Source organism: Saccopteryx bilineata, chromosome 1, assembly GCF_036850765.1.
Source record: "Saccopteryx bilineata isolate mSacBil1 chromosome 1, mSacBil1_pri_phased_curated, whole genome shotgun sequence".
NCBI lineage: Eukaryota > Metazoa > Chordata > Mammalia > Chiroptera > Emballonuridae > Saccopteryx > Saccopteryx bilineata.
The window spans coordinates 87,902,811-87,930,554 of NC_089490.1; the positions used below are offsets into that span (position 1 = coordinate 87,902,811).

The following is a 27,744-nucleotide window of genomic DNA, read 5'->3' on the forward strand; positions in this document are numbered from 1 at the left end:
TGGTGAACCCTACCTCTCCCCCGCCTCCACAACCAGCTCCCTATCCACCTTTTCCCTCTCCATCTTCCAAGTCCCTCCATGCAATCCCAGCTTCTGCCAGCTACCATGGAGGGCAGACATGTATCTGGGAACGTTGATTTCCAAGGCTGGAACCTGTTCTTGCTCCCTGGGGCTGCCTTCCCTTTCCCTACCAGTCATTGGCCCACCCAGGACATCAGCTTCTGGCCCCCAAAAGCCCGTGGGCAATGGGGATGGAGAACATTCCCACCATGCCAGAATGTTCTATGGACAGCACTGTAGGCTGAACAGATGAGTCATCCTCAGGTACCAGCCAATGGGGTAGCCGAGCTTACAGCCTGCAGTGGCTCCACCGTACAGCATTGAGGCTCACAGCTGTTGTGATCTTGGCCTCTCTCGATCTGTCCCCATCTTGCCTTATTCATGCTAACGCAACTGTCACCACTTATTACATGCTTAAATATGTGCCAGCTGTTGGGGGGGGTCATATACTTGACCCTCACAACCATCCTTGGAGGTAGAAAGTATTATCCACATTTTACAGATGAGGAAACTGAGGCTCAGAGGGTAATACCACTTGTAGAGCATTCCTCTGATATCCTCTACAAAGCCAGTTCTCCAGGGCTTGAGACCCACACAGCTTCCACTTAGAGGGGCTGGGGCCAGGTGCCGGTGAGGCTGGCCTTGAAGCCACTGAAGACTCTGGGACAATAGCATCAGCCTGTGCCTGTGGGTGGCAAGTTTGTTATCTTCCAAAAGTGTCCAATAACACGCTCTTATTTTTTTTAATTGATTTGAGAGAAAAACATTGATTTGTTGTTCCATGTATTTATGCATTCATTGATTGACTCTTGTGTGTCCCAACTGGGGATCGAATCCGCAACTCTGGTACATCAGGACAATGCTCCAACCAACTGAGCTATTCAGCCAGGGCAATAAACATGTCTTTTTGATGGTGGAAACTCAAGGCCTGTGCTGGCCAATCCACCAGCCACTCACCGCATGTAGCTACTAAGCACTTGAAATTGGGGCAACTGAAGAACTTACAATTTAAATAAAATGTCAGTTTTAATAGCCACATGCAGCTCATGGCTACTGAATTGGACAGAGTAGGTTTAGGCTGGACTGGGGAGAAGAGAGGTAGGGGCCGGGTCCACTGCACCAGTCTCAGCATGTGGGAAGAGACAGTGGGAGAGGCTGAGAGGAGGACACTCCAGAGCACGGCTGTGGTGCGGGCTGGGGGTGGGGTGGGGGGACAGGGGATGACACAAGGAAGAGTAGAGGACAGTGCTGAGCTGTTGCTGAGGTGCTCATTAGATACTGGACGATAGAGAGAGGGAGCAGAAGGACACAGTCCTAGGGGGCCACTTGCCATCCCAGACCAGCAAGAGGACGAGTGGAGTGGGGAACTGATAGGGCTCTGTGGTGGGTGGGGAGAACAGATCTGGGCTTGGAGCTGTGGTGCAGCAGGGAGCCAGGTGGGTGGGTGAGGTCCTCACAGAGCTCAGTTCAGTGGAGGGATGAAAGACAAATGAGAAAACTAGCCAGGTGTCAGGGAGGGCTTCCAAGGAGAGGACTTTTCAATCAAGACCCAAGGTCCAGCAGGAGCCACTGCAGAGAGTGGGGAAAGCACCCCAGGCAGCAGGCCAAGGACACAGAGGCCTGTGTGTCAAGAACCCCCAGTGCCATGCAGCAAAGGGGGGGTGTCCTGAGTCTGGTGAGGGGCATACAGGGTGGCAAGGATGCCACCCTGTATGCCCGGGCACAAGCCTGGCCACTCATCTCAATAGCCACTCTGCTGGGTCTGCCTTCCTGATGCAGGTAAACCCTCTAGTTGGGCAAGGCTGGGGACCAATGGGCCTGGAACATTCTTCCCAGGAGATGGTGCCTCTATCAGCATTACCTTCTTCTTAGCAGCTGGCACTTATTGAGTGCTCCCGGGTGCCAGGTGCTGTGTGCACTTGCCTTCCTCCATTTATCCTCGCAGTGACTGGGCAGTGAGGAGACAGACACGGGAGTTGAGGGACCTGCCTGAGACCCAGCAGGCAGCAGGACTCACATCCAGACGCCACTGCTGGGGGGCCTCACTCAGCATCTCAGCGCAAGGTCTAGGCTGCCCCCTTCAGTCTTGCCGGAGGCAAGGGTCCCTCTCACCTCTGCTCCAGCCCCAGTAGGAACCAGCAGGCCTCCATTTTGCAGGTGCCCTGGAGAGCTCCACCAAGCAAACCCCTCTGCACAACGCTCCCCTCTCCACCCAGGCTGCACTCTGTGAGGCTGTGGCACAGTGTTTACAACCACATCTCTCAATGCCCAGGATCTATGAAAGGCTGAGGGAGCCCAGAGCCCCTTTCCAAACCCCCCTGAACTCCAGCAGAAACAGATCACCCTGGACAGGATTCTGTGCAGGCTCTCCAGTAGCTTAAAGAGGGTGGGGTGCTCTAAAAAGTAAAAAAACCCTCTGATGTAAGGTTAGAATGCAGGAGGCTATGGGGCCTGAAGCCCCTCAGGGATCTAGTCCCTGCTCTGCACTGCAGACCCCCATGCCAGGCTGCCCCCTACCCATCTGTACTGCCCCTCTTGTCCATACCCTCCTGTTCCTCAACTTCCACCCATCTCCTGCTCCATGATATTTCCCCAGCCCTGCTGGCTAGGAACTTGAAGATGAGCAAGGGAGGGTCCCACACTGGCTGGACCCACCACCCTGGGAGTTTCTGTTGGCCTCCTGTTTGCCTGACCCTAGCCTCTAGCCAGCAGGGCCGGGCTGCATGGCCTGGGGACACCCCAACCTCACACCCACGGCAGGGCGGGGGGCACTCTGAGGTTTATCCTTGAGCCGCATCTGGAGAATGCTCTGAAGCCTTTAGCTCCCTTCCCTAATTTTATCCTCCCATCAGCCCCCATCACTATGACAGAGTCCAAGTGACCAGCCTGGCCCACCCCTGGCTCGCCGTGCAAGTGGCAGCAGCGTTCTGGACCCAACCCTACGGCTTCCTGTTCCCCACCATTCCACCTTGCCTCAGTCCAGCTTGGCTCCTCCCTGGGCCCCTCCAGCCCACTTACCATCCCCTCACCTGACTTGGAACGTGCGTGCCTCAGGCCCCAGGATCGCAGCCCACAGGTGAGGCAGTGTCCCATCTCAGCCACTGCAACCCGGTGCCTGACTTTTATGGCTCAATGGCAGTTGTTTCCTCCCTGGAGGCTGCCCCCTGCACCCCAGGGCCAGTGAGACAGCAATTAGGTGACTACATGAGAAACTGACCTTTCTGGCCTGGTGCCAGTGCTGCCCTTTCCTGGGCCAGTTTCCCAGCTCTGTCTCTTCCCAGCTGAGTCGCCTAACCTCTCTGGGCTTCAGTCTCCTTGTTTGTATAAAAGGGTTACCAAGCAACAGTGCGAGGCTCCCCACCCTGCTGCAGCCGCTCCTCAATGCCGGGTGCTCGGGCAGGGGGAACATCGAGGTTTCTGTCTACAGGTGAGAGCCGTCAGTGCCCAGTGCTCAGTGAACCACGTGCCTATCTCCCCTCGGAGCCTCGCACGCTCCTTCTCTGGGCAGCCCACCCTGAACTGTGCCCTCAATCTCAGTGGGTTACTGGACATTTTCAGTAGAACACAGATGGGAAACAGAGGAACAAGGTACACGTGAAAGAACTTGCCCAGTGTCTTGAACAAAGCGGGGGCAGGGAGACCTGGGTCTGAATCCTGATTCTGCCCTCAGAGAACAGGAGCTGTCCTCCTGCACGTGGGCCCGGTACTCAGCAGCCTTGTGGGTGGGCGCAGTCAGGATGTGTGGCTGATCAAGGATGAGAAATTGGAGTGCCCATAGGAGACTCCCAAACAGCTCTTGCACTACCTGGGTTGAGCCGAGGCTCACCATTAGCAAGGCATTCATTCTGTGCTTGGAATTACCCTCTTCAGGGTTCTCTCAGGAGGGTGAAGGCATAAATCTGGCTCAGAAGAGGGTTGGGTGGTGGATCTGCAAGCATTCGTGTTCCTGGCGGGGGGGGGGGGGCGTGCTTGAGCACCTTTAAACATGTTGTCCCAAGGTCTCCTCCCACCTTCAGAGACCAACTTAGCCCTTGTCTCCCCTGGGTGGCCGCTCTCAACCCAGCCAGCTCAGGAGACCCCCATCAGCCTGGCGAGAAGCTTCCAGTTGGCCTACCTGTCTGCCCTGAAGGCTGTGAGTGCCTGAGTTCTGCTCCCCAAGCCGGCCACGCATTGGACTACAGAGAGGTGAACATCCAGTGAATGGATGAAGGATCTACCACTGCCCTCTGTGCCTCTGTGCCTCCAGCCGTCAGATCGGATAACGCCCACCTAGTAGGGTTGCTGAAGGCCCAAGTGGGGGCAGCTGAGAGGACACCAGTCATGGGGAAACTCCCCAAGGGCACAGGGGTCTGGTCATTTCTGGAGGGAGAGCCTGGCTGGGACCGATGGCAGGGGGGTGGGGGAAGGTGAGTGCCAGGAGGGAGAAGGAAGGAAGAAGAGAGAGACCAGGGTCCAGCCAGGGTGTGGTCAGAACAGCTGAAAAAGCAGCTCAAGCCTATAATAATTGAGCAAATGATTAATCATTAACAGAGCTTCTGATTAGAGAAAGGAGAAACTAGCTTTTTCCAATTCATAAATAGAAACGTGCAACCAGTCCTTGGACAAATGTTGACCAAGCCCCATGCAGACTTATCACTCCCGTCCTTATGGAACACAGAGGTTCCTGCACCTCGCAGCCACTCGGCCTCCAGCCCAAATAACCCACCTTGCCCTGCCCAGAGAAGGGAAGGCAGCGAGCAGACAAGTCCAGGGGGCTGCAGGCTGAGACCAGCTCTGTCCTGCCTGTTTCCACATCCCTAGGATGGCGATCAGGACTCCACACCTCCCAGGCTGACTGAGGAAAAGCAAGGCCAGTGAAGCCAGAGCCAGTGCCTTCTCAGAGCAGAAATTTGTTTCTGGGCCTGCTGTGTGGGATGCCCTTTCAGCGCCAATCTCTCAGGGGGCAGAGGGGAGGGCACTGAGATGAGACAGCAGCTCTTTGGAATCTGAACTCAAAGGGAGCTGGATTCAAATCTTTCCCGGCCCCTCCTCAACCCCCTGTGTGATCTGGTCACTTAATATCCCCAGGCTCAGAGTTCCCGTCCTCAATGTGGGACCATCTCAGCCCCTCATCCATGAGGAATAACTGGGGTAACATCCAGAGTCTTGACATAGACCAGCCTCTGAGCTCTTGAGCTGAGTGAGACTGGTGCACCCCCGCCCCACCGCCTCACCCTGTGCCTGGTTGAGGAGGGTGCTTGCTGCAAGGCCTGTCGGCACCTCCCTCCAAGGAGCCCCCAGGCCCTAACCCCTATCCTCCTCACTGGCCTCCTTCCTGCCTCTCCATTTTAAAAAATTCTGCCTTAAAATTCTTAATTTTTGAATGAGAATCCCTGCCTTTTCATTTGACACAGGGCCTCACAAATTCTGTCACCGCAAAGTTCCCATCAGGCCATGCTCAACACCCTCCTGTAACCCCCCCGTACCCTCCCCCCACACACTCAGAATGAAATCTAAAGTTCTGTGTCCACAGGCCCTGCCAACCTGGTCCCTGCCTCCTTGCTGACCTCACCTCCCTTGTCAGCTCAGCTCCAGCCACAATCCCTACCTTTCTGTCCCTCCACCCCAGGTCCACCTGTCTCAGGGTCCTCGCACTGGCTGTTTCTTCCACCTAGAATGCTCTTCCCTCAGATCTCCACATGCTGACCACCTCCTCAGAGAGGCCTTACTGACCGGCCAGCTAAAGCGGCCTTCCCCTCGCCAGGTCATCTGCTCCGCAGCACTCCCCACTACGGAAGCTGTCTGTCTCCTTGTTTATGTGTTAGTGGTCTGTCTCCCCACCCACACCCTGCTCACTTGGAATGTCAACAATAGGAGAGCAGGGTCACTGTGGGCCTTGGTTACCGGTCACTGCTGCTCCCACCCCTTAAGACAAAGCCTAGTCTGGATGCAGAGCTCCACAAACAGCTGCTAAATGACAACGGAACTCTTTTTGAGAGCCAATGACAGATTCTGAGTAACAAGTACCGTCTGGTCTGGGGGTGTGGGGGCCCTGCAAGCCTGGCCAGTGTATGCCCACACGTAGCAGGGGCTCTCCCTTGCTCCAGCAGCCCCAAGAAAGCGCCATGCCCTCAGCCCAGCTGAGATCAGCACTGTCCTGCCCAAGCAGCCCCGGCAGTGCCAGCCCTCCCTCTGGGCTTGCCTGTCCTTCCAGAGACAATATACAAAGGGCCACTTCAGTGCAGAGCCTCAGCTCCATCTCCAATGCAGAAGGCCTCAGGGTGGGGGATGGGAAGGGAGAGCCAGCCCCACCCCTCCTCTGTCCTCATGGGGTCTTCCCTTGCACAGGGCTACAGAATCAAGCTTAAGGCTAGGAGGCTTTGTTCCATGCCTTGCACTGTGGGGCAGGGGGGTAAGGGATGCCCCAGGCAGAGTGGGGACAAAGGTTGGTCCCCACATATCTAGGCAGTAGGAGTGGGGTGGTGATCCCACGGGCACTTGCCATGTGTACAGGGTGGCAGGTGTGGGTACACTTGTACTGAGAGGCCTGAGCATTAGCGGGGGTAAGGGAGAGAGGAACAGACCCAGTGAGACCTGGGCCAGGCCACAGGGAAGGCTGGGGCCTGCGTTCTGGTCAGCTTCCACCCTGCCTGGGACCCTCTCCGCTGCAAAACAAGGTGCAGAGAAATTACTCCAATAGTTTCCCAACAAGCTGTGCTGACAACCCATGACCGGAGCCTGACTCCCAGGGATGCTTGGACAACTTTGGAATTCTCAGTGTTGGAATTCCTCCTTTTGGGCCTCGTCAGTGATGTGACCATCCCCCCAGCCACCCATGCCAGGAGCCTCCCTCTTGCTGACCCCACACACCTATCATCAAGCCCTGTCTATTCTATGTCCTATGCTTCCCAAATCCCACCCCTCTTCCAGTGCCACTGTCCCGTGCTAGTTGCACCATGATCAACACTCACGTGGACAACAGCAGCAGCTTCCATATAGAGCTCCCAGCCTGGTCTCCATGAGCCACATAAAAGCCACACCTGACGCTGCCCCTCCCACCTTGGAGCCACTGCCCTCCGGATAAAGTCCACATCCTCTAGGAGGCTTGAAGTTGGTGTGTAATCTTACACCCCTGTCCCCAGGCCTGTCTCAGGAGGGCTCAGCTGAACTACACCTCCTCCAAGGCTCCCTGACCCTATCTTTGGAAAGACTCTGGCCTGCCTTGCAGCATACCTCACCCCACATGGAGGCTGTGCTGCCTACTCTCCTCCATCTACTCAGCCCCAGCCTGAAACAAACCTCAGTTTATTGAATGAATTAATGATCCTCCCCCAAATCCACATTTACTGTACCTTTCAGTAAATGCTGCTGGACTCTCAGGCCTTATCTGGGGCTTGGAAAAGTGCCCTCAGGTCCTAGTTATGCCTACAGTGTGATCCGGGCTCACATCCCCAAAAGAGCTGGTTCATCTCCATGAATTCTCAGGGTCCTTTCCAGTGGGGGTGGGGGTGATAGACAGGGGAGACAGGAAATGACTCCAGCCTTCAGAGTGCTCTGAGCAAAATGATGGCGGATGGCCAGGGGGAGGTATGGGAAGGAAGAGAATGGAAAATGAAGCAACAGATCCAAGTGGGTTAGGATCCGCCCCACAGGAGCTCATGGCTGTGAGCCTGGCACACAGTAGGTACTCAACAAGTCACTGCTAGTGCAGGAATGAGCCTGAACTCCGGCTCTGCCACCTCAGCTCTGGGATCCCAGGAAAGAACTTGACCTTCTCCCAGACCATTTGCTGACACAAAAAAGGGGAGGCTGGTAAGACCCATCCGCAGGATCCTCAGAAGGACCTGAGGAGGTGACCAGGCTACACTTGGCCCAGAGTCTGCAGCTCCTGAATCTGGGAAACCTGAGTACCACAACTAACCTCCTGCTGGGAGCTGTCTGGATGGGGCAGGTGCACAGCTGGTTGACTCTGCTGCTCTGGGCACCTGGCGAGCCTCCACTAGGAGCTGGAACAATGACCCCTTTCTCTTTCCCTACCTACCCAGTTACTCTCCCTCCACCCTTGCCTGCCAGGACACCAGCCCCTTTGGGTCAGGACCTGACTGTCTCCACAGGGGACACTCAGTAGCCTCACCAAGTGGCAGGAAACACAACACAGGGCTGCAGGCACTGGGCCCCTGCTCCTTAACATCATGAAAGTGACCACCCTGGCCGGATAGCTCCGTTACTTAGAGCAGCACCCTAAAAGACAGAGGTTGCCAGTGCGATCTCCAGTCAGGGCACATGCAGTGGCAGACCGATGTTCCTCTTCCTCTCATGCTCTGCCCTCCCTTTCCTCTCTCTCTAAAAAAAAAAAACCAATCAATAAAAAAATTTTTTTATATATCATGAGAACTACCAATCTGTTCTGATTGTGTTAATTACTTAGTCCTTCCCATGTGCTGCACCCAGTGTTTCAAAACAGGCTCCCTGTGCTCAAACATCCCACTGACTGTGGGGAAGGTGAGCAAAAACAAAACAGCAGCAACAAGCCCTGGGCCAAGTGTAGCCTTGTCACCTCCTCAGGTCCCTCTGAGGATCCTGCGGATGGGTCTTACCAGCCTCCCCTTTTTTGTGTCAGCAAATAGTCTGGGAGAAGGGCTGTAGGCACTTCTTCCTGGGATCCCAGAGCTGGGGTGGCAGAGCCGGAGTTCAGGCTCATTCCTGCACTAGCAGTGACTTGTTGAGTACCTACTGTGTGCCAGGCTCACAGCCATGAGCTCCTGTGGGGAGGATCCAGCTCGCCAGTGGAGGCTCAGTTGGTTGGAGCATTGTCCCAACGCGCCAAGGTTGTGGATTTAATCCCCAGTCAAGACACATACAAGAATCAACCAATGAATGCATATATAGGTGGAATAACAGGTTGATGTTTTTTTTTCCCTCTCTCTCTCCCTTCTTTTCTATCTAAAATCAACAAATAAATTTTATATATATAAAGTTTATCATACAGTCTAGAAAATCTGGAAATCATAGTGAAAGAACTAGGACAATCTCACACACCATTCTGCCACCTCTCGGGCTAACATTCTGGTCACAGGCTTTTTTCCAGTGCCTCCTTTTGCTGGAATGAATCATCGACATGGATTTCTTGCCAGCTTTTGGACAACATGCATTTTCTCTAAGGAGCATTGTCCTCCACTCTGCAGGACCAAACTGCCGACCTGAAGCCTGGGGACTTTGCTCTTTCGGCTCTTCCCATCTCCACAGACCTGACCTGGATGTGTTAAGGAAGGCTCCAACTTGGGACAGGAGTAGGGGTGTAGTGCGGTCCCACGGCCCCAAGCTCTCCTCCTACATATCACAAAGGGGACCCACAGCCACTCTCCATGACACTCTGGGGCAGTCCCAAGTGCCCCAGACGTCAACATTCCCTTTGTGCAATGGGTGGCTTCAGCTGGCCACAGGGCCTCAGGCGACCAGCCTGGCCCCTTCCCTAGGCTGAGGTGACAGGACAGTCTCCTGGGCTGGGCTGCACCATAGAGTTGCTTCTAAGAGCCGCACCAGGAGGTCCCTTGGTCTTTTCCAGAACTCTATCCCTTTGTCATCCAGACAGAAGGAATGGCAGGGTAAGCTCAACTGGTGGCCTGAGTGACCTCCACCCACGTCCTCCTGACCGGGTCCTCTCTTCACTCCACTGGTATGTCCTACCAAGCCTTCAACAGACCTTCCCTGCCCACAAGGTTCCCACTATCCCATGGTGCCAGACAGAATCCCCTTTAGGGTGGGCATCAGCATGGCTACCTGGAGGTGTCTTAAAACCTTTGAGAAGTACAAACGTTCATGCACGTCCTCATGCCTCCTGACCATCCAGAGTATGATCGATGTATTTTTAAAATGTGTAAGGCAACATTTAAAAAAAAAGGCAAATGCATGTTCTTCTTGTTTCCATAAATTGGTTATCTTTTTTTTTTTAATTTTTTTATTATTATTCATTTTTAGAGAGGAGAGGGAGAGACAGAGAGGAGAGACAGAGAGAGAGAAGGGGGAGGAGCTGGAAGCATCAACTCCCATATGTGCCTTGACCAGGCAAGCCCAGGGTTTCGAACCGGCGACCTCAGCATTTCCAGGTCGACGCTTTATCCACTGCGCCACCACAGGTCAGGCCATAAATTGGTTATCAAACAAACAAGATTTTAAGTTAATAAAACTGGAACTGGAAGGCCCTGGCCGGTTGGCTCAGTGGTAGAGCGTTGGCCTGGCGTGCAGGAGTCCCAGGTTCGATTCCCGGCCAGGGCACACAGGAGAATCCCAGCCATCTGCTTCTCCACCCCTCCCCCTCTCCTTCCTCTCTGTCTCTCTCTTCCCCTCCCGCAGCCAAGGCTCTATTGGAGCAAAGTTGGCCCAGGTGCTGAGGATGGCTCTATGGCCTATGCCTCAGGTGCTAGAATGGCTCTGGTTGCAACAGAGCAACGCCCCAGATGAGCAGAGCATTGCCCCCTGGTGGGCATGCCGGGTGGATCCTGGTCGGGCACATACGGGAGTCTGTCTGACTGCCTCCCGTTTCCAGCTTCAGAAAATACACACACACACAAAAAAACAAAAAACTGGAACTGGAACTAATTTCATTAAAAAAAAAACAAAACTCACTCTCAGGGGTCAGCAAGCATGAAAAAAACTCACTACTCAAAGGGTTAAAGGATGAACCAGGAGAGGAGGAAAGGGTATTTTCTGGACAAAGGAACAGCTTCTGCAAAGGTCCAAGAGGAAAGTCAGCACCTGAAATTCTAGTCCAAGTGGGGGTGCTGGTGCATCACCTCTCCCCACATACCAGTGCCTAGAGGGAGTGGCCAGGGTTTCTGTAACATTTCCCCCCAGTGGTGGATACAAGCCCATGGCCCATGCTCAGAAGGTCCCAAACACTTCTGACAGCAGTGACATGCCAGGCCTCAGACCAGCCTGAGGGGGCCAGGTCCCTGGACAGTCCCTAGAAGGGGGTCTTTAGGGCCAATCCCTTGTTGTGTAGTGACTCTAATGGTGGTCATTCTGAGTAGCCAAAACCCATTTGCCAGGCACCCCTGAGCCTCCGGCAGTAGCAGAGTCACACTCTCTGGTCTTCACCTTGGGCGAGTGCGCTGTGACCTTGGTCCCGTTACCTGCACTCTGCAGGCCTTGGCTTGGAGACCAAAGACTGTCCTGGGCTGTTCTGAGGACCAGATGGGGTCAAATCACGTACCAGCCTGAGCTCAGGCCTGGCTCTGTCCCCATTGGCTATGTGGGTTCCCCAACATTGGCTGCTTCAGGTATGTCTCTCCCCAGCCTGGGCAAAGGATCTCCTCCGACCTCCGCCCCCTACCGATCGATGTAGGGTGCCCTCCAGGGCCGGTCTTCTGACCCGGGACACAGGCACAGGTAAAAGAGAAGAGCCGCACCTCTGTGTCACGTGAGAACTGTGTGAGAAGAAGGGTATGAAAGTACTTTTTGAACTGCAGGCGCCATACAGGCTCATTCATGCTTTCGCCAGCCAGGCAGGCTCTGACTGAAAGAGTTACCTCCTGGCTGTATGACCCTGGCAAGTCACCTCCCCTGTCTGGGCTGCCCAGGGCTATGGAAACACTGAAATGAAATCGCTGAAGAAAGCACCAGCATCTCCTCAGGAATCTTCCACCTAAACCAGCCAAACAGCCTTGTTTCCAGAAGTGGCCCTCATCCGCCACTCTCACAATCACCATTCAACAAATATTTAAGAAATACTGCCCTAGCCTGACCAGGTGGTGGCGCAGTGGATAGAGCATCGGACTGGGATGCCGAGGACTCAGGTTCAAGACCCCTGAGGTCGCCAGCTTGAGCGCTCACCAGCTTGGACCCAAGGTCGCTGGCTCAAGCAAGGGGTCACTAGGTCTGCTGTAGCCCCACAGTCAAGGCACATATGAGAAAGCAATCGATAAACAACTAAAGTGCCACAACGAAAAACTGATGATTGATGCTTCTCATCTCTCTCCGTTCCTGTCTGTCCCTCTCTATCCCTCGCTGACTCTCGCTCTGTCTCTGTAAAAAATAATAATAATAATAAATAAATAAATAAATACTGCCGTAGCCAGAGCATCGTCCCGAAGTGCAGAGGTTGCCAGTTCGATCCCTGGTCAGGGGACATTCAGGAGCAGATTAATGTTCCTGTCTCTCTCTCCCTCTCTCCCTTTCTCTCTCTAAAATCAATAAAATAAACATTAAAAAAAATTTTAAATATATTTATCAAATACTTTCTCCATGTCAGGCATGGTGCCAGCCCCCCACACGTGCCTGTGTGCCCAGCCCGGGAGTCCAACCCTTCCCCTGTCTTCAGCAGCTCTCCTCGTTCCCCTTTCCCAGCCATGATTCACCCAGGCAGCAAAAGGTGGACAGCCATTAGGGGTTTATCCAGAGCATTAAGTAAGCTCTAGTGGTGGTGGTTGTCCACAGCCCACAGGGACCTATTTCCCAATGGAGACAGCAGCAGCAGGTGCTCCTGGAAAAAAGTAACAGGGACCTAGATAGACAGCCCTGTCTGGGGTCCTACTTGTGACAATTCCAGCCCTACCATTTCCCAGCCTTGAGCCCTGGGCCCCAGGACCCCTCCCACTGCTGAATAGGGATAAACAATAGTACCTCTCAGAAAGTTAAGAGATTTCCATGGTATAACGCAGACAAAGGGCTTGGCCCAGTGCCTAGCACATAGAAAGTGCTCAATAAATAGCAGCAAATTATTACAACTGGGAGGTTGAGGTGGGGGAAACAGCCTGGAAAGTCATCCATCACGGGTCTGTCGACCAGAATCTGGAAGCCCACTCTGTTCACCCCCACACCCACCCACACAGCTCAGACACTGGTCTGTGCTGCTTCTGCTCCTTCTGGGACTTTGGGCAGCCAGTTGGGCACCTGGAGGACAGCAGGCCTTGAGGCCGATGTCAACACAGCTCTAACATCTAGTCCTGGCCCTCAACCTGCCCCTCCCATACCCTCAGGGATGCCCGCTTCAGTGGGAACCAAAGTCTTGAGCCAAATAAGTTCTAAATTTCTAAAACAACAAAGTAATTAGGTGTGTAAATGATTCCTATTGTTCCAATTTTATTTTTAGAGAAGAGATGAAAATAACTGAGGAATTTCCATTCCAACAGGGAAGTTTCCATTTCAGGGACCCTATTAACCTTCTGGATTATGGGTAAGGCCTTGGGCCCCCTTGTGGGCCCTATTATAGACCACTCCGTGATGCTCCATGACCCTTCTACCAAGCCTGTTTCCAGCCAGTGGGAGGCTCTCAGCCCCCCGTGAAACCTCACATTTCCCTTCTGGGAGATGGGACAAGCAGGGTCCTTGTGACCATCCTGCCATAGCCTGAGGCTGCCCTCTGGAGGGTCAGTCTCCTCCACTAGGGCTGGAGAAAGGGAAAGAATAGACAGAAGAGCAGAGCTGCTCCCTTGGGCTGAGACTCATTCATTCATTCATTCATCTGAGCTCCTATAGGTCTGAGGAGCTTGGTCTAGTGGGAACATGTGACAACAAGCAAGCTCTGGGGCCCACAGCAAGAAGGCCAGGACTCACACAGGCTTCCTTACACGAGTGATGCTCGAGTTAATATATAAAGGACAGGTCAGCACTCACAAGACACTGTGCCTCCACTTTCCCATCTGCAAAGGGGTTATCACGGTACTTTTGTCACAGTTTGCTGTAGAGATGCAATAAATGTTAGCTATTAATATTACTTATGGATAGGCACATGAGAGGGGCTATAAGGCCGAAGACAACAGCAGAAGGGGGAGAAAGGGTGTGATTTGGGGTGAATAGCTGGCATTATGGAGGAGGCTTTTAATGGGTGACAGAGTTTCAGTGAACAGAAGAAGAGATGGGTGGAAGAAACATTCAGAAAAGGGAACAGCAAAAGCAAAGGAATAGAATTTGAGGCTTGGGACCTCTTTGGACCACATCCCAGAGCTCTGTTAAGCTAAAGCTTGGGGTCAACAGGCTATTCTGTGCAGAAGACCAAGACCAGGCCAAGGTCAAAGGGAGTCCCTAGAAGAAAGATCTAAAGCAAAAGCAAGGCAGGGTCAGAGGCATAAAGCTCCAGGGAAGGAAATACCAGCCCTCTGTTCCCTCTGCGCTCAGTCCTACTGCGGATACTTATTCAGAGTGGTCTCTAGCCCCACCCTCAGCCTGTCCAACATCTAGCCCTACAAACCCTTCTACAGTACAGTATGGCGTGGCAGCTCCCCAAGTCCCTTCCTTTTTGTTCAACCATCATTTATTAAGCACCTACTGAATGCCTAGGTGCTGAGCTGGTGTGAACCTGATGGTGGGAACCTGCTCCCATTATGAGATCATTAAGCTGTCCTCAGCTTGAAATGGGCCCTGCTGGGAAGATTTAAAGTATGGAAATGGGCCAACACTGCTCATCAGACAGACAGCTGCCAGCACACCACTGCCCCCTGCCCAAGTAATGTACATAGAAAGAAAGGTCCCTGCCGATGGGGACTCACAGACAGAAGGAGAAGACAACACGAATGTGGCCTACACATGCATTGGGGCTGACTGTGTAGTCTCTGAGGAGGCAGGGGTGGGAACAGGGAGATTCATTCTGGAAGGAGGGCAGTGAACACCCACCAGAAACTGAACCAAGCTGTTCAAATAGCAATAGTGTATACCATCCCCATTTTAGAAACAATGAAATTGAGGCACAGAGAAGCAGAGTCACTAGTCCACAGTCACATAGTAAGAAGTAGCTGGGCTAGGATTTGAACCTAGGCCACTGGATCTGAAATCCTTGCTTTTTAGCTTCTGCATTTGACTGCCCTATGACACAATTATTATGACTCTCCCTCTGCCCCTAAGCAAACAGCACAGAGCTGGGTGGACCGTGGGTACCCAGCAATATCTGCTGCCCAACTGGATTCTAATCTTCTGAAGGCAAGGCCTACACTCTCGCCACCTGGCTACCTGGCACAGCGCCCCTCACAGGAAGACATCATGTTTGTTGACCTGAATGTCTGAAGGAACTTCTGGAAAGGAGCCCTGGTCCCCATGTGGTGGATTAGAGCTGGCTGGGAGGGGATGCACCATGCAGTATGGGGAACAAAGAGGCTTTGGCCTTGGAGAGCACAGCAGGGTCCCTTGAATGCCATGGCTGGTGGCCAGAAGGTGGTAGAAACCCAAAGGGGCAAGAGGAGGCTGTCTGCGAGGACTGCCCTGTCCCTAGCTCACTGCTGCTCTCCTCTTCTCCTTGAAGGAGGATGTGGACACTCAGTTCTCCCAGCCTTCAGCTCCCTCCCAGTCACATCCAGCCCTCACATGATCCTCACCAACACCCAGTGAGTGAATGAGTGGCCAGGCAGCTGGCATCGATGTCCCTTTCTACAGGTAAAAACACCAACGCAGCAGCCAGTCATTTCCTATTTCTCAGGTGCCAGGTACCCTATGTGCATTATCTGCATCATCGCATGCAGTCCTCTCCACAACTGTGTGAAAGATTCTCCCCATTTGACAGATATGGAAACTGAGACTAAGAAAGATGATTGCTTGAGGTGGTCCAACTACCACAGAAAAGAGATCACCAGTGTTCGTCAAGCAGCCCTGACCACATCAAGGGCACTGGGCAGACCCTCAGAAGGGGGGCAGCTGAATCAGCTAGTGTCCCCCCCAGCCCTGTCAGGACAGAGTGCCAGCTCCCTCTCCTCCACCTGGTTCTCCCTCTCCTCCACCTGGTTCTCCTTTCCTTCAGCCTTGGCTTCCCTCTCTTCACCTGGCTTCCCATTTTGGCCATTTGAGTGCTTGACACCCCCCAACCCCCATCCATCTCTCAGCACACACCAGGTTTTCACATCTCTAGGCTGCTTCTGCTCAGGCCATTCCCTCAACCAGAATGCCTCTCCCACGTTCTCCATAGAGTGAACAAACTCTTCCAGCATACTGTGATCATCTCTACAAGCAAGTTCTCTCTCCCCCTTGGGCTGGCAGCCCCTCTTCCAAACTTCCCTAGCACGCTGTGCTTTTCTCCCTAGCACTAGGAAGCATTAATGACTCCACAGAGTTGCCAGCTCCTGGGGGGCAGGAGAAGGAATTGTCTTGCTCTTCCCTCCAGTCTCACACTTGGCCCCATGCCCAGATCTTTAGTAACTGTCCCGGGAGGTGACACACTAGTGCCTATAACTCCCCCATCAAGGCAGACGCTGACTGGTGTACCAGGACTATAGGGTTGTGGAGAGTGCCAGTTCTAGGGGACCACGGAGGCATCTCACTGGGGTTGTGTTCCTGCCCACACCCCTTCTGGGGCATCTTCCAGAGCTCGGAAAGTCACCTGACCTCAGGCCACCAAGACTGGCTGAGACCCATCTCTGCTTCTCCTGGCATTCCAGCTCAGGCACCCCCTCACCCATACACTCAGGCTCGCTCCTCTCTCCACCCCAGGTTCCAGAACTCACTGTTTGCAGATATTTATAGCGCCCTCCCCCAGCCAGGTTCCCTCCCTCGCTGTGGGCAATGCAGTGGAAAAAGCGGGAGCCTCTCCACAACGGTTGGGGTTCTCTCCCCACATCCCCTGCTCGGTCCCCAAAGGCAATCACAGTCCTGCCCCCGACCAGCACCCCGACGGCGCCTGGGCCTCTACCGCCGCAGCCGCAGCCCAGGGTCGGGGGTGGGGGGGAGGCGGGAGCTAAGGCCTCCCATTCCTCGCCCCGCCCCGCGCTGGAGGTTTGTTGGGGGGCGCAGGGCACAAAGCACTGCTCAAGCTGGGTGCTTCAGTGACGACCCAAGCCGGAGCCGGGGAAGGAGGGGTCGCAGAGATGAGGCTCTGCCCTCCGGGGCAAGGAAAAGCTCTACTGTGCAGCCGATTGGGGGAGGGGGCGCCAGAACCCCTGCATCCCTCCCCCATCTCGGCCCCCCACCCAGCCCCCTGGCCTAATGCTCCCGCCCCCGGCCCCAGAGGTCAAGCTCCGGGAGGGGGCAATGAGAGCCGTGACTGGGGACGCCGCGAGCGCGAAGGAGGCGGCGCAGAGATGGAGGGAGGGCCAGGAGTGCGGGATGAAGGGGCTGCAGCGAGGGCCCCCAGGACGCCAGGGTCAACTCACCCATCGCCTGCTGGGTCTCAGCAACGGCGGCAGCAGCGGCGGCGGCGGCTCCGCGGCCCCCGGGGCCCCCGGCGGGGAAATGCTGGCGTCCGCCGCAGCCTCTCGCCCCATCCCGGGCTCCGGCGGCGGCGGCTGCGGCAGGCGCCCGGCATCGCAGGCGGCGCGGCCCCGAACCGGCCCCGATCCCCGCCCCTTTCCCCCACCTCCACCCCGTCCCGCGGGCCCGGCACGGCCGCCTGGCTGCACCCCGGGGCCGCAGCGGGGACCCGGCAAGCGGACGGCGCGGGGGAGGGCCCCGCGGGAGGCGCGCGGGGGTGCTGAGGCGAGGCCCGAGCACGGCGCGCAGAGGTGCCCGCTCTCGCCGGGCTCTGGCGGCTCCAGCCCCCGCCCCGCCCCCACTGCGCCCCCTCCCCTCCGCCGCCTGCCGGGCTCTGTTCGCTGCGCGGGGCTGGGGCGTCTCGGACTGAAGTCTTGGGCCGCAGCCGCTCCGCGCCGCCCGCGTGTGCGATCAAATGTATGTGTGAGTGTGTGCGCGCCCCTGCCTGTGACCGTGCGTGCGCCAGCCCACGGCCCGGTGCGTCCTGTGCGGTGGTGTGTGTGCAATGGAAGGCGGGGCGGGTCAGAGAGTGTGCGCATCTGGCGTGTGCATGGGTCTGCGTGTCCGGGTCTGTGTTTTGCAGTGTGCCTTGTTCTGTGTAACCTACAGTGTGTTCCCAAGACTGTTCCTGTGTTCATGGCTGTGCACATCTGCTTGTGCCTGGACCATGATTGTGTGAACACATCTGTTACTGTGTGCAGAGGAGCCTCTAGATTTTGTATTGTGTGCGTGCCTGGCCCTGGGCAGCTTTGATGACATGTACACGCATTTGTGACGTTGCGCAGAGGCCTGGTCTTATACTGTGTTGCGTGCATTGTGCTGGGCCTGTTATCCTGTCTACACAGGTCTGTGTGTCCTTGGGGGTGGCCGCAGTACACCCGCCTGTGGTCCACTGGCCTTCACCTGCCTGGCGTTCCGATCCCTTCCATGCATGCATATGCCCAAAGTCTGTGTGCAGGCCTCGCTGGGCTCCCAGGTACAGACCTTCCCACCCCTGCTTCCCTCCTTGGTGAGTAGGAAGCCCGCCTTCCCTGCTCACCTCTTGAGCTGACTTGTCTCGGGCCACTCCGCCTGCAGCTGTTCTCCTAGCGCCCATTTCACACTCTGGCCCATCATGCTCTTGCTGGGCACTCCAAGGCAGCTTCCTCGCACTTCCTGCCTTTCCCGCGGCTTTTTCCGCTTTGGAGGCTCCATCCATCCATCGGGCACTTCCGCCTACGTGTGCAAGGCATCCTGGGTACACACCAAGCGCCACTGTGGGCCATAAGCGAAGGTGCAGCAGGCATTGTCGGGAGATGCCTCAAGGCAAGGTCTCAGCAAATATCTGCAAGGGCATTCTGGGTCTTTGCTGGGCCTTTGATAGGTGCCCACTATCTACTCTCATCCATCCTTGCCAAGCACCCAGAGTGACCCTTCTCCACCATTCATCTGAAAAGGTCTTTCTCCCTGAACCTTTGATGGCTCCCACTTCCTTAATTAAGCTCTGTGCCTAGGCAAGGCAGAAGGAGGCCATGATGACCTGGCGCTATCCTTTCTCCGGCCTCACCACCCACTGTTCTCCTGTCTCTCTGGAGGCTCCCTCTAAGCCAAGGGTGGGCAAACTATTGTCTGTAAGGGTCAGATTGTAACTATTTTAGGCTTTGCTGCCCATGGGGTCTCTGTCTCAATTACTCAACTCTTTTTGTAGCATAAAATCAAGACAATATATAAAAGAATGATCATGGATGTGTTCCAATAAAACTTTATTTATGGACACTAAAATGTGAATTTCATATAATTTTCACATCACAAAACATTATTTTTTGCCTTTCTCCAACATTTGAAAATGTAAAAACCATTTCTAGATGGTACTGCTCTAAGTACATCCCTGTACTCTTTGTAACATCCCACAACTCACCTGCTTCAGGTACTCAGACACTCCCCAAATCCTATCCATTCTGCCCACAAAATGTCAGCCTCTTCTTTTCTCTCCCACCTACTCCTCCAGCCGACTCTTCGTCCTTCTCTTTCTACCACCCACATAACCCTAACTACTGCTCATACATGTTTTCCTCCAATTCTCCATGACTCTGCCTGGGGACTTTGGCCATCTGGAAAGGGCCAGCTCAGAAAAGCTTTCCTTGCCCCTGACTTCCCCTGGAGAATGTGCTGTCCCTCCACGGCCTCCTGCAGCAGCTTGGCTATCCCTCAGACTGTGAGAAAAACACTGTTTCAGGTCTGTCTCCCCCAGTGGATTTGTTCTGGGCATCTCAGAAATCTCAAGGCTGGCCCCTAAAGTGGTTCTGAACAAACCTCCCCAAAATGTGCCACTTTGAGCATGTGGACAATTTTGAGTGGAAGGCAATCAAGACCCAGCAGACTCAAGGAAAACCTTTACTTCTCCCTTAATTACCTAAAACAATATAGATGGGGACCTGGCCCAGAAAGAGAAATGACTTTTTACTTGAATGATCTTTCTGTAAGGCAGGACAAATATCTAAATACCAAACATCTGCTCTTCTTATCCTGTGACTTAGCCTTCTCCCCTTGGAAGCTCAAGCTCCTATTCCATTCCTTAGCTCAGAAAGGCTTATAAACCTCAATTGCCCAACTCCTCCTTGGGTCTCATATCTTTGTGGGGGCCCCAGTACAGGGGGTCCTCAGGGTATGACAGTCTCGACATAGGACGTTTCAAGTTTACCAGCTCAATTCCATAAACACTTTAAAAAATTGAGACGTGAGTGTTCCGGCTTATGCCGTTAGTGTCATACTTACTGACTACATGGGGGAACTAGTTTAGTTGCACGCAGTGGAAGAATATGCAGTACAGTGTGTATATTGCAACATATTTATGTCCTTTTCCTTTTTCTGTGACTTGGTTGTGTTTTATGTTTGTTTGTTTTTTTGGCAAGAGAGACAGAGCAAGACAGAGAGAGGGACAGATAGACAGGAAGGGAGAGAGATGAGAAGCATCGATTCTTCATTGTAGCACCTTAGTTGTTCATTGATTGCTTTCTCATATGTGCCTTGACCAGGGGGCTTCAGCAGAGCGAGTGAACCCTTGCTCAAGCCAGTGACCTTAGCTCAAGCCAGCAACCATGGGGTCATGTCTATGATCCCATACTCAAGCTGGTGAGCCCGCACTCAAGCCAGATGAGCCCATGCTCAAGCCAGCATCCTCGGGTCTTCTGCTTTTGGGCTGATGCTCTATCCACTGTGCCACCGCCTGGTCGGGCGTGTTGTTTTGTTCTGGATTATAATTTTACAACTGTGTTAGAGTATGTAAGTGACTTAGGCCAGGGTGTGTTTTGACTTACACCAAAGTTAGGGTTATATCACTGTCATAGGAATGAAACCCAAGGACACCCTCTATGTATGTAATTAAATTTGTTTCTTTCCTATTAATCTGTCTTATGTTAATTTGACCAGCAAAATAACCTAGAAAAGTAGAATGAAATGTTTTCCTCCCCTACACCCCCAAGCACTAAGCTGAGCACAGACTATCATATCCCTTAATTTTCATAGCTACCAGCAAAGTAGAGGACTTGAAGTGACATGCCCAAGGTAACAAGACTGGGGACCCCGTGAACCAAGACTCCAACTCAGGTTTGTGAGGCTTTCTCTTCTTCATTCTCTTTGCCTGGATGCAAGGGCAGTCTGTAGCATTTGTCTGTCACCTAGTGTGTGCTCTTTCTGCCCATTATAAACTCATTCCCCTAAAACTATGAACTCTAAAGGTCTGGAACAAAGCCTGAGCCTCAAATTTGCATTTTTGTCCTTTGAAAATTGTTAATTGAGATGGATGAATAAGTAATAGCTACTCTGTACAAATGTGAAAATTACTGAAGGGTGTCCACTAAAACCAGAAAGTAAGAATGGAAACTTCCCAGCATCGGCCCCAGCCACCCAGTTTCCCTCTAAGCCTGTTTGATGTGAAGTCATTTTTTTGTGACCTAAATACCAATACATTATACTTATGGCTTGGCTAGACTCCCCCTTTTCTTTTAAATAAAGTTAAAAACAAACATGCTCACCTGTTCTTGACTCCCAGGTCCTGCCCATGAGGCAGAATGAGAGGTAAGAACTTGTGGAGCCCTGGTCAGTTGGCTCAGCAGTAGAGCATGGGTCTGGAGTGTGGATGTCCTGGGTTCTATTCCCGGTCAGGACACACAGGAGAAGCAACCATCTGCTTCTCCACTTTTCCCTCTCTCCCATCTCTCTCTCTTCCCCTCCCACAGCCATGGCTTGGCTGGAGCAAATTGGTCCCTGGTGATGAGCATCACCCCAAAGGGGCTTGCCAGGTGGATCCCAGTCAGGGCACATGCAGGAGTCTGTTTCTCTGCTTCCCCGCTTCTCACTTAAGGAAAAAAAAAAGAACTTGTGGGGTGGGTCCTATTGTACAGAAGTAATTAATTTCAATCTAGGGTTTTGGATAAGTTGCTTGACTCTCAGTTTCCTTATCTGTGAAATGGGAATAAAGAGGGTTCTCTCATAAGGCTCCTTGGAAGGTGAAATGGATTTCTATACATTAGGTGCCCCCCCCAGGGGGCCTGTCATCCAATCGGTCTTAGCTGTCACTATGACTGCAGGACTGTCTCCTGAACCTAGAGTGCAGGGCTGGGCATACAGGAGGCATTCAATAAATATTTGCTGGAAAAAAATAATGCCACCTGTATGCATACTACCTGTCATTAAAAAAACAGTGATTGTCCATTTCGACCTGTCTAAAAGTGGCTACTTTGGGAAAGCTGTGTCTCCAAAGCCCTGCTTCAATGGGCTATACCCTGCATTTCTCACTGGGACATATGTGGTGTTTTTAGACCCATGCAGGAGGAAGGATCCAAAGGTAGGCACCCCCATCCCCACCCCAGGAAAATTGTGTGGAGGAACAAGAGTGAAATTCCCCTGGCCTGGCCTGCCCTGCCCAGAGCTGGCTGGGTCAGAAAGTCCCTGCGGGCCTGCTCCTGGCATTCCAGCCTCCCCCTACCCTGGCCTTTGTTCTCCTGGCCTTTCCAGATTCCCAAGCTTCTTGGGACTCCCTCCAGCTCCACTGGCCCTTGGTTGGGGCCATATCAAAGTCAGCCTCTATCTGCCCATTGTACTCTCACAGTGTCTAGGGAGCTGTGTGTGAAAAATATCTGCGCTCCCAGCCTGAAAGATGACAAGTGCCTTGTTCAGTCACACATACCCTGCCCCTGGCGGAGTCCAGCACACCAGGTCACTTCACCCTCCTGGCCAGTCCCTGCAGCACAGGAGCCCACGTCTGAGGGAGGTGGCCAGGAGTTGGAGCCCTTCCCACAGGCTTCCCGATATCATTTTTTCCCTGCTAGTGTTTACAGAGGCCTGGCACACAGAAGGTGCCGACAGGTGGAGAAGCTGAAATTATCATTAAGACCTGAGTTCAAAATAGGTCCGCTGCATGTTCCAGTCATTTCTGTGCCCTCAGCTCCAGTTTCCTCATCTGGAAAATGGAGATAATCACTGCCCTGGCATCACAGTGCTATCATGCAATCTGGACCTGCCATCTTCTCCTTTTCTTCCCATCATATCTCCATGCCATCAAAGGAGGTATGGGGGAATGCCTGGGCTCAGTAGGTGGTCCTCCCTCCCCCACCTCCTCTGGGGCCAGGCTGCCTGACAAGGAGGCTGTGGCAGCCGGAGTTGAGAGGAGATACAAGATTAGCTAGCCCAAGGTGGCATCACCTTACAGCTCTGCTGTCCCCTTTCACCTGGACCCTACTTGGCTCTGGGAACAATTGCTAGGTCTGTTATCTCTTTCAGGAGCTGCTGCCTGGCGCTGATAGAACTGCATTCACATTCCACTCTGGCTGAGTCATCTCAGGTCTACCCCTGGGTCCCTGGTGAGGAGTCCCCTGCCCGGTGCTACAGGCAGAGCAAACTATCTCAACGCTTTGGCTTCATCTGCAGAACAGGCTTGAGGATTGTGGCTTGCTGACAGCTGGCAGCAGTGGTATTCAATTAATGTTTGCTGGCTTCAATGTTTGCTTTGGTGGCGCATTGGATAACGAGTCAACCTGGAATGCTGAACTTGCCGGTTTGATACCCTGGGCTTGCTGGGTCAAGGCACATAAGAGAAGCAACTACTGTGAGTTAATACTTCCTGCTGCTACCCACCTTTCTCTCTCTCCTTCCCCTAAAATCAATAAAAATAATTTTTTTTAAATCTAAAAGAAAAACTATTTCTTCCCTTCCTTCCTCATCACCTGTTGACAAAGTCTCTAGACTTGGCATCTTCTCCCCTCCATGCACTCCATCCATTCATTCCCTCACTCATTCCTGAGCGCCTCCCCAGAGCACACAGCATACAGCCTTCTGAAAGGCCTGAAGTTTCTTCAACTTTTCTCATCTCTACACTTTGGCATATATTGTATTAGTCCTTCTACTCAAAGAGCCTTTCTGGAAATGCTGTTCGTTCTTCAACACAATCTATGTGTTCCCTCCCCTTGAAGGCCACTTTGACTCCTGGTTCCAGAGGCCTTGCTTCCGCAGACCATCTCTCTAAGTACTCATTCCACCTTCTCAGCCTGCAGGGTGCAGCTCAAATGCCTCATCTCTCAGAGTCTCCTCTGACTTCCTCCTGAATTCTACCTTCGTGGCCCACTGCAGGTGTCTGGGACCCTCTTTGGACCCTAAATACTTCTTGTCTGGTATCCTGGTCTCCCTGGGATCTCTTTGGGCACAAAGATGAGAGGGGTTTCCCCTGACACCTAGCTCGGTGCTGGGGGACAGAGGTCCAAAAATAGGGGTCTCCTGATGCTCCAGGTTGGATGTCTGAGCCAAGTCCTGCTAGTTAGACCCTCTCTGTCTGGGTAACCTTGGACAAGTCCCTTTCGGCAAGCCTGTTTCCATACTTGTCAAGTAGCGGGGATGAATTTGACAGGGGTTCATTACCTGGGGGTCAGATGATCCAGAAATCTCCTAAAAGTCCTTGTAGCATGATGTGTTTGTGGACATGTGAATGTGTACGCCCATGCATAAACATGGGTATGAGTATACTCATGTGAATGTGAGTGTGTGCATGCGTGTGCAAATATGTATATGTGTGCCTGCCTGTCTGTGTATGTGGAGGTGTGCACACACATGTGCCTGTTTTTCTGGGAAAGGGTCCTTGGCTATTACCGGATTCTGTGTTCAGTTCCCAGGTGATGGGCTCCTACTCCTTCAGATGCTCCTCCTCCACTCCCCGGGGCTCTCCAGATTTGCCCTTTCACCCCTCCACAGCTCCTGCCTACATTCTTGCTGTAGTTTCCCCACTGGTATTTCTGCTTCTGCTCCTGCCCCATAGAGCAGCCAGGGTGACCCTGGGATGCACAAGTCAAACCACCTCCCTCCTCTGCTCAAACTCTCCTGGGGCTCCCATCTTACCCACAGGGAGGCCAGGGTCCTTCAAGGGTCACAAGGGCACTCCTGGTATGACCTGGTGCTTCCCTTGTCCCTTACCTCTACATTCCTTGCACTCATTAACCTCCTTTGACTGGCTGTTCATTGTCTGGGCTGCTCTTCCCTCCCACCCCTGGCATCACAAGGCTCCTTCTCCTCACAGTCTCAGTGCAAATGCAAGACCTCCTCAACCACTCCCTCGGTGATCCCTCTGCTGGGCCTCCTTTCTCCCCTAGCACTTTTTTTTCCCCAAAGTTGGAAATGGGGAGGCAGTCAGACAGACTCCCACATGCGCCCAACCGGGATCCACCTGGCATGCCCACCAGGGGGCGATGCTCTGCCCATATGGGGCGTCGCTCTGTTGCATCCAGAGCCATTCTAGCACCTGAGGCAGAGGCCACAGAGCCATCCTCAGCGCCCGAGCCATCTTTGCTCCAATGGAGCCTTGGCTGCGGGAGGGGAAGAGAGAGACAGAGAGGAAGGAGAGGGGGAGGGGTGGAGAAGCAGATGAGCGCTTCTCCTGTGTGCCCTGGCCGGGAATCAAACCCGGGACTCCTGCACGCCAGGCCAACGCTCTACCACTGAGCCAACCGGCCAGGGCCTCTCCCCTAGCACTTTTCACCTTCTAGCACACGAAGTAATTTCCATTTTTCTTGTTCTTTTGCTTGTCTCCCTGTAGAACAAAAACAGTACAAGGGCTTTTGTCCTGACTTTGCTGTTGGCTCCCCAGTACTTAACACAGCCTGGTACATCGTAGCTGCTCAATAAATGCTGTCACATAGGAAGGAAGCCTCAATAAACCCATATTGGCCTCCGTGAGTATGTTTGGAGAGATGCCCCTCATCTATAAGTTCTTATATGGGTGGTGTGAGGGCTGGTGAGAGTGCAGAGAGAAAAGTACTGGTCTTCCAAGCAAGGGAAGACCATGGGACTGGAAAAGTCCTCCCATTAGGACCAGGGTTGCCATGTGGTTGCAGATAGATGGGACCCAGGGTTCAAATTGCCTTTTATATTATGAGCTGCACACTTAGCTGGATCCTGGCAACCAGTCCTAGAAACTCAGAGCCTAGTCTATCTCTACCCTTCTGCCTGCCCCAGGCAGCCCCCACAGCCTCACATGCCCAGTCCCCGGGGGAGAACACTGAGGCACAGCACAAAGCCACAGCCCACTCGATGGCTGGCTACTCAGCCAGAAAGTAAGTGATGGACACATAGGGAGCAATTTGTCCTGAGGACCCCACAAGCTCCAGGGAATCCACAGGTGCTGAGAGTTAGACTGAGTCAGCAGATGGAAGCTGAGCAAGTGACAGAGGCTGCAGCCCATGGCCAGCCCAAAATATAGCCTGCTGGAGTGAGGGGCTCGATGCCCTAGACAGGGGTCGGCAAACTCATTAGTCAGCAGAGCCAAATATCAACAGTACGACGATTGAAATTTCTTTCCAGAGCCAAAATTTTTAAACTTAAACTATATAGGTAGGTACACTGTTATTAACTTAATTAGAGTACTCCTGAGCTGGCCTTTGCTAAACACTCAAGGGGCCAAAGAGCCACATGTGGCTCGCAAGCCGCGGTTTGCCGACCAAGGCCAGGAGAACGGGCTGGGTCACACATGCCAGCAGAGAAGAGTAGAAGCACCCAGACCTATATGCACACACCTGGTACACCTATGGCATGGCCACCCCATTGGCCAGTAGGTGCACTCACTGGGAGCGCCCCAGACCAGTGTCACACACGCACGCGCGCGCGCACACACACACACACACATGCCAAGCCTTATACATACTGGCCTGCAGACACACTCCATGTGTACACACACAGGACACACCTCCCTGTACCAACAAAGCCAGGCTGGGCACTCCCCACAAGCTCACATGGCAACATTCCACAGGACCAGCACAGGGAGGGCAAGGCTGGGCACAGCCCACCCAGAGACCCGTCTCCTCACTCCCATCCCCTGCTCTCATCCCACAGCCGGCACCTGCTTTGGCAAAGATGCCATAAATGGAGATGGGGGCCCAGCCCAGTGATGCTAACTCACAGCCTATCTACAGCAGTGTCAGCTCCTGGGGCTCATCAGTGAGATTCCAGCCTCACAACTGCCAAGTCCTTGCCCACAGCCCTGTGGCCACATCTCCCAGGCCTGGAAGGTGATCTTTGGAACATCCAGTCTGTTCTCACTTGTCTGAACCTAAAAGCCATGAGCCCAGAGGAGGCCTGCTAAGGATCTCCAAGGTCCTTTGGGTCAGGAGGTTTTCTGGTCTTTTTGATGACCAGAAATTTAATTAACATGATGATGCAGGGAACCTTGCTCAGGGGGTCGGGCTGTCTAGCTGGAGCCAGGCTGATGGGTGAAACTGGAAGAAGAAAGAAAGTCACCCATGAAATGTGTGGTAGGTAGCAGGAAAAGGCCACAGGGTTGGCTCTCTGCCTGGGGGCCTGTGCTGGCAGCAAAAGGCTCAGCCACAGACCTTCAAGCCATGTATACCCTGAAGTTGTTGGGACTGTCCAAATGTTGGCTCAATTGAACCTCATACCTGCAAACTGGGAGAGGGGGCTCCTGTCCCATGCAGCTCTGATTACATACTTTTTATGAAAAGACAGTCACTCTCTCCCATGGCAGCTCTTTATCTTGGGACAGCTTGGGATGCTAGAAATCCTAGATCCCACTGCCTGGAACCAGTCAGAGCAAGTCAGTTTCTGCACTGACACCATGGTCCTTCAGAAATTTGGCGAGAGTCCCTCCCCCCTTTCTCCTCCCAGGTTCTTTATTAGCTTCTCCTATTCCATCCCAGCCCACCGTCCCACACGCTACCCCAACCCCCATGGCTTGATTAGCGCAGACACACACAGAGGGCCTCTTGGCTTCCTGGTCTGTCCATCCTCCAGTCCACATGGCCTGCTTTTGCCCTAAGTTTCCTGGCTGCTATTGTACAATTCCTGCAAGCTGCTACATGAAGGACAGGGGCTTGGCATTTGGAAAGGATCATGGGCTCAAAAAAATTCTGGTTTAAAAAAAAAACCTCAGCCACATGATAATATAAGATTCTGGATTAAAACATGGATTAGGGAAGTAGGGTTCAAATTCTGTCATTGCTGAGGCTTTGGGCTAGTCATTTAACTTCTCTGTGCCCCAGTTTCCTCTTGAGTGAAATGGGAATA

At 53.4% G+C, this 27,744-nt stretch overlaps 1 protein-coding gene across 7 annotated transcripts in view; it reads right to left on the reverse strand.

Annotated features, from left to right (window-relative positions):
- Positions 1–17,284, reverse strand: part of MGAT3 (beta-1,4-mannosyl-glycoprotein 4-beta-N-acetylglucosaminyltransferase) — a 31,004-nt gene extending 13,720 nt beyond the window's left edge. For 5 of the 7 annotated variants that reach the window (XR_010729114.1, XM_066257617.1, XM_066257609.1 and 2 more), the window contains exon 1: positions 7,011–7,105. The gene's annotated coding sequence lies outside the window, so the exon portion shown is untranslated. Of the gene's footprint in view, positions 1–7,010; positions 7,106–17,108 lie in introns of those variants that run through there. The other 2 variants (XM_066257568.1, XM_066257579.1) reach the window with 2 other exon arrangements.
- Between the last annotated feature and the right edge of the window lie 10,460 nt (positions 17,285–27,744).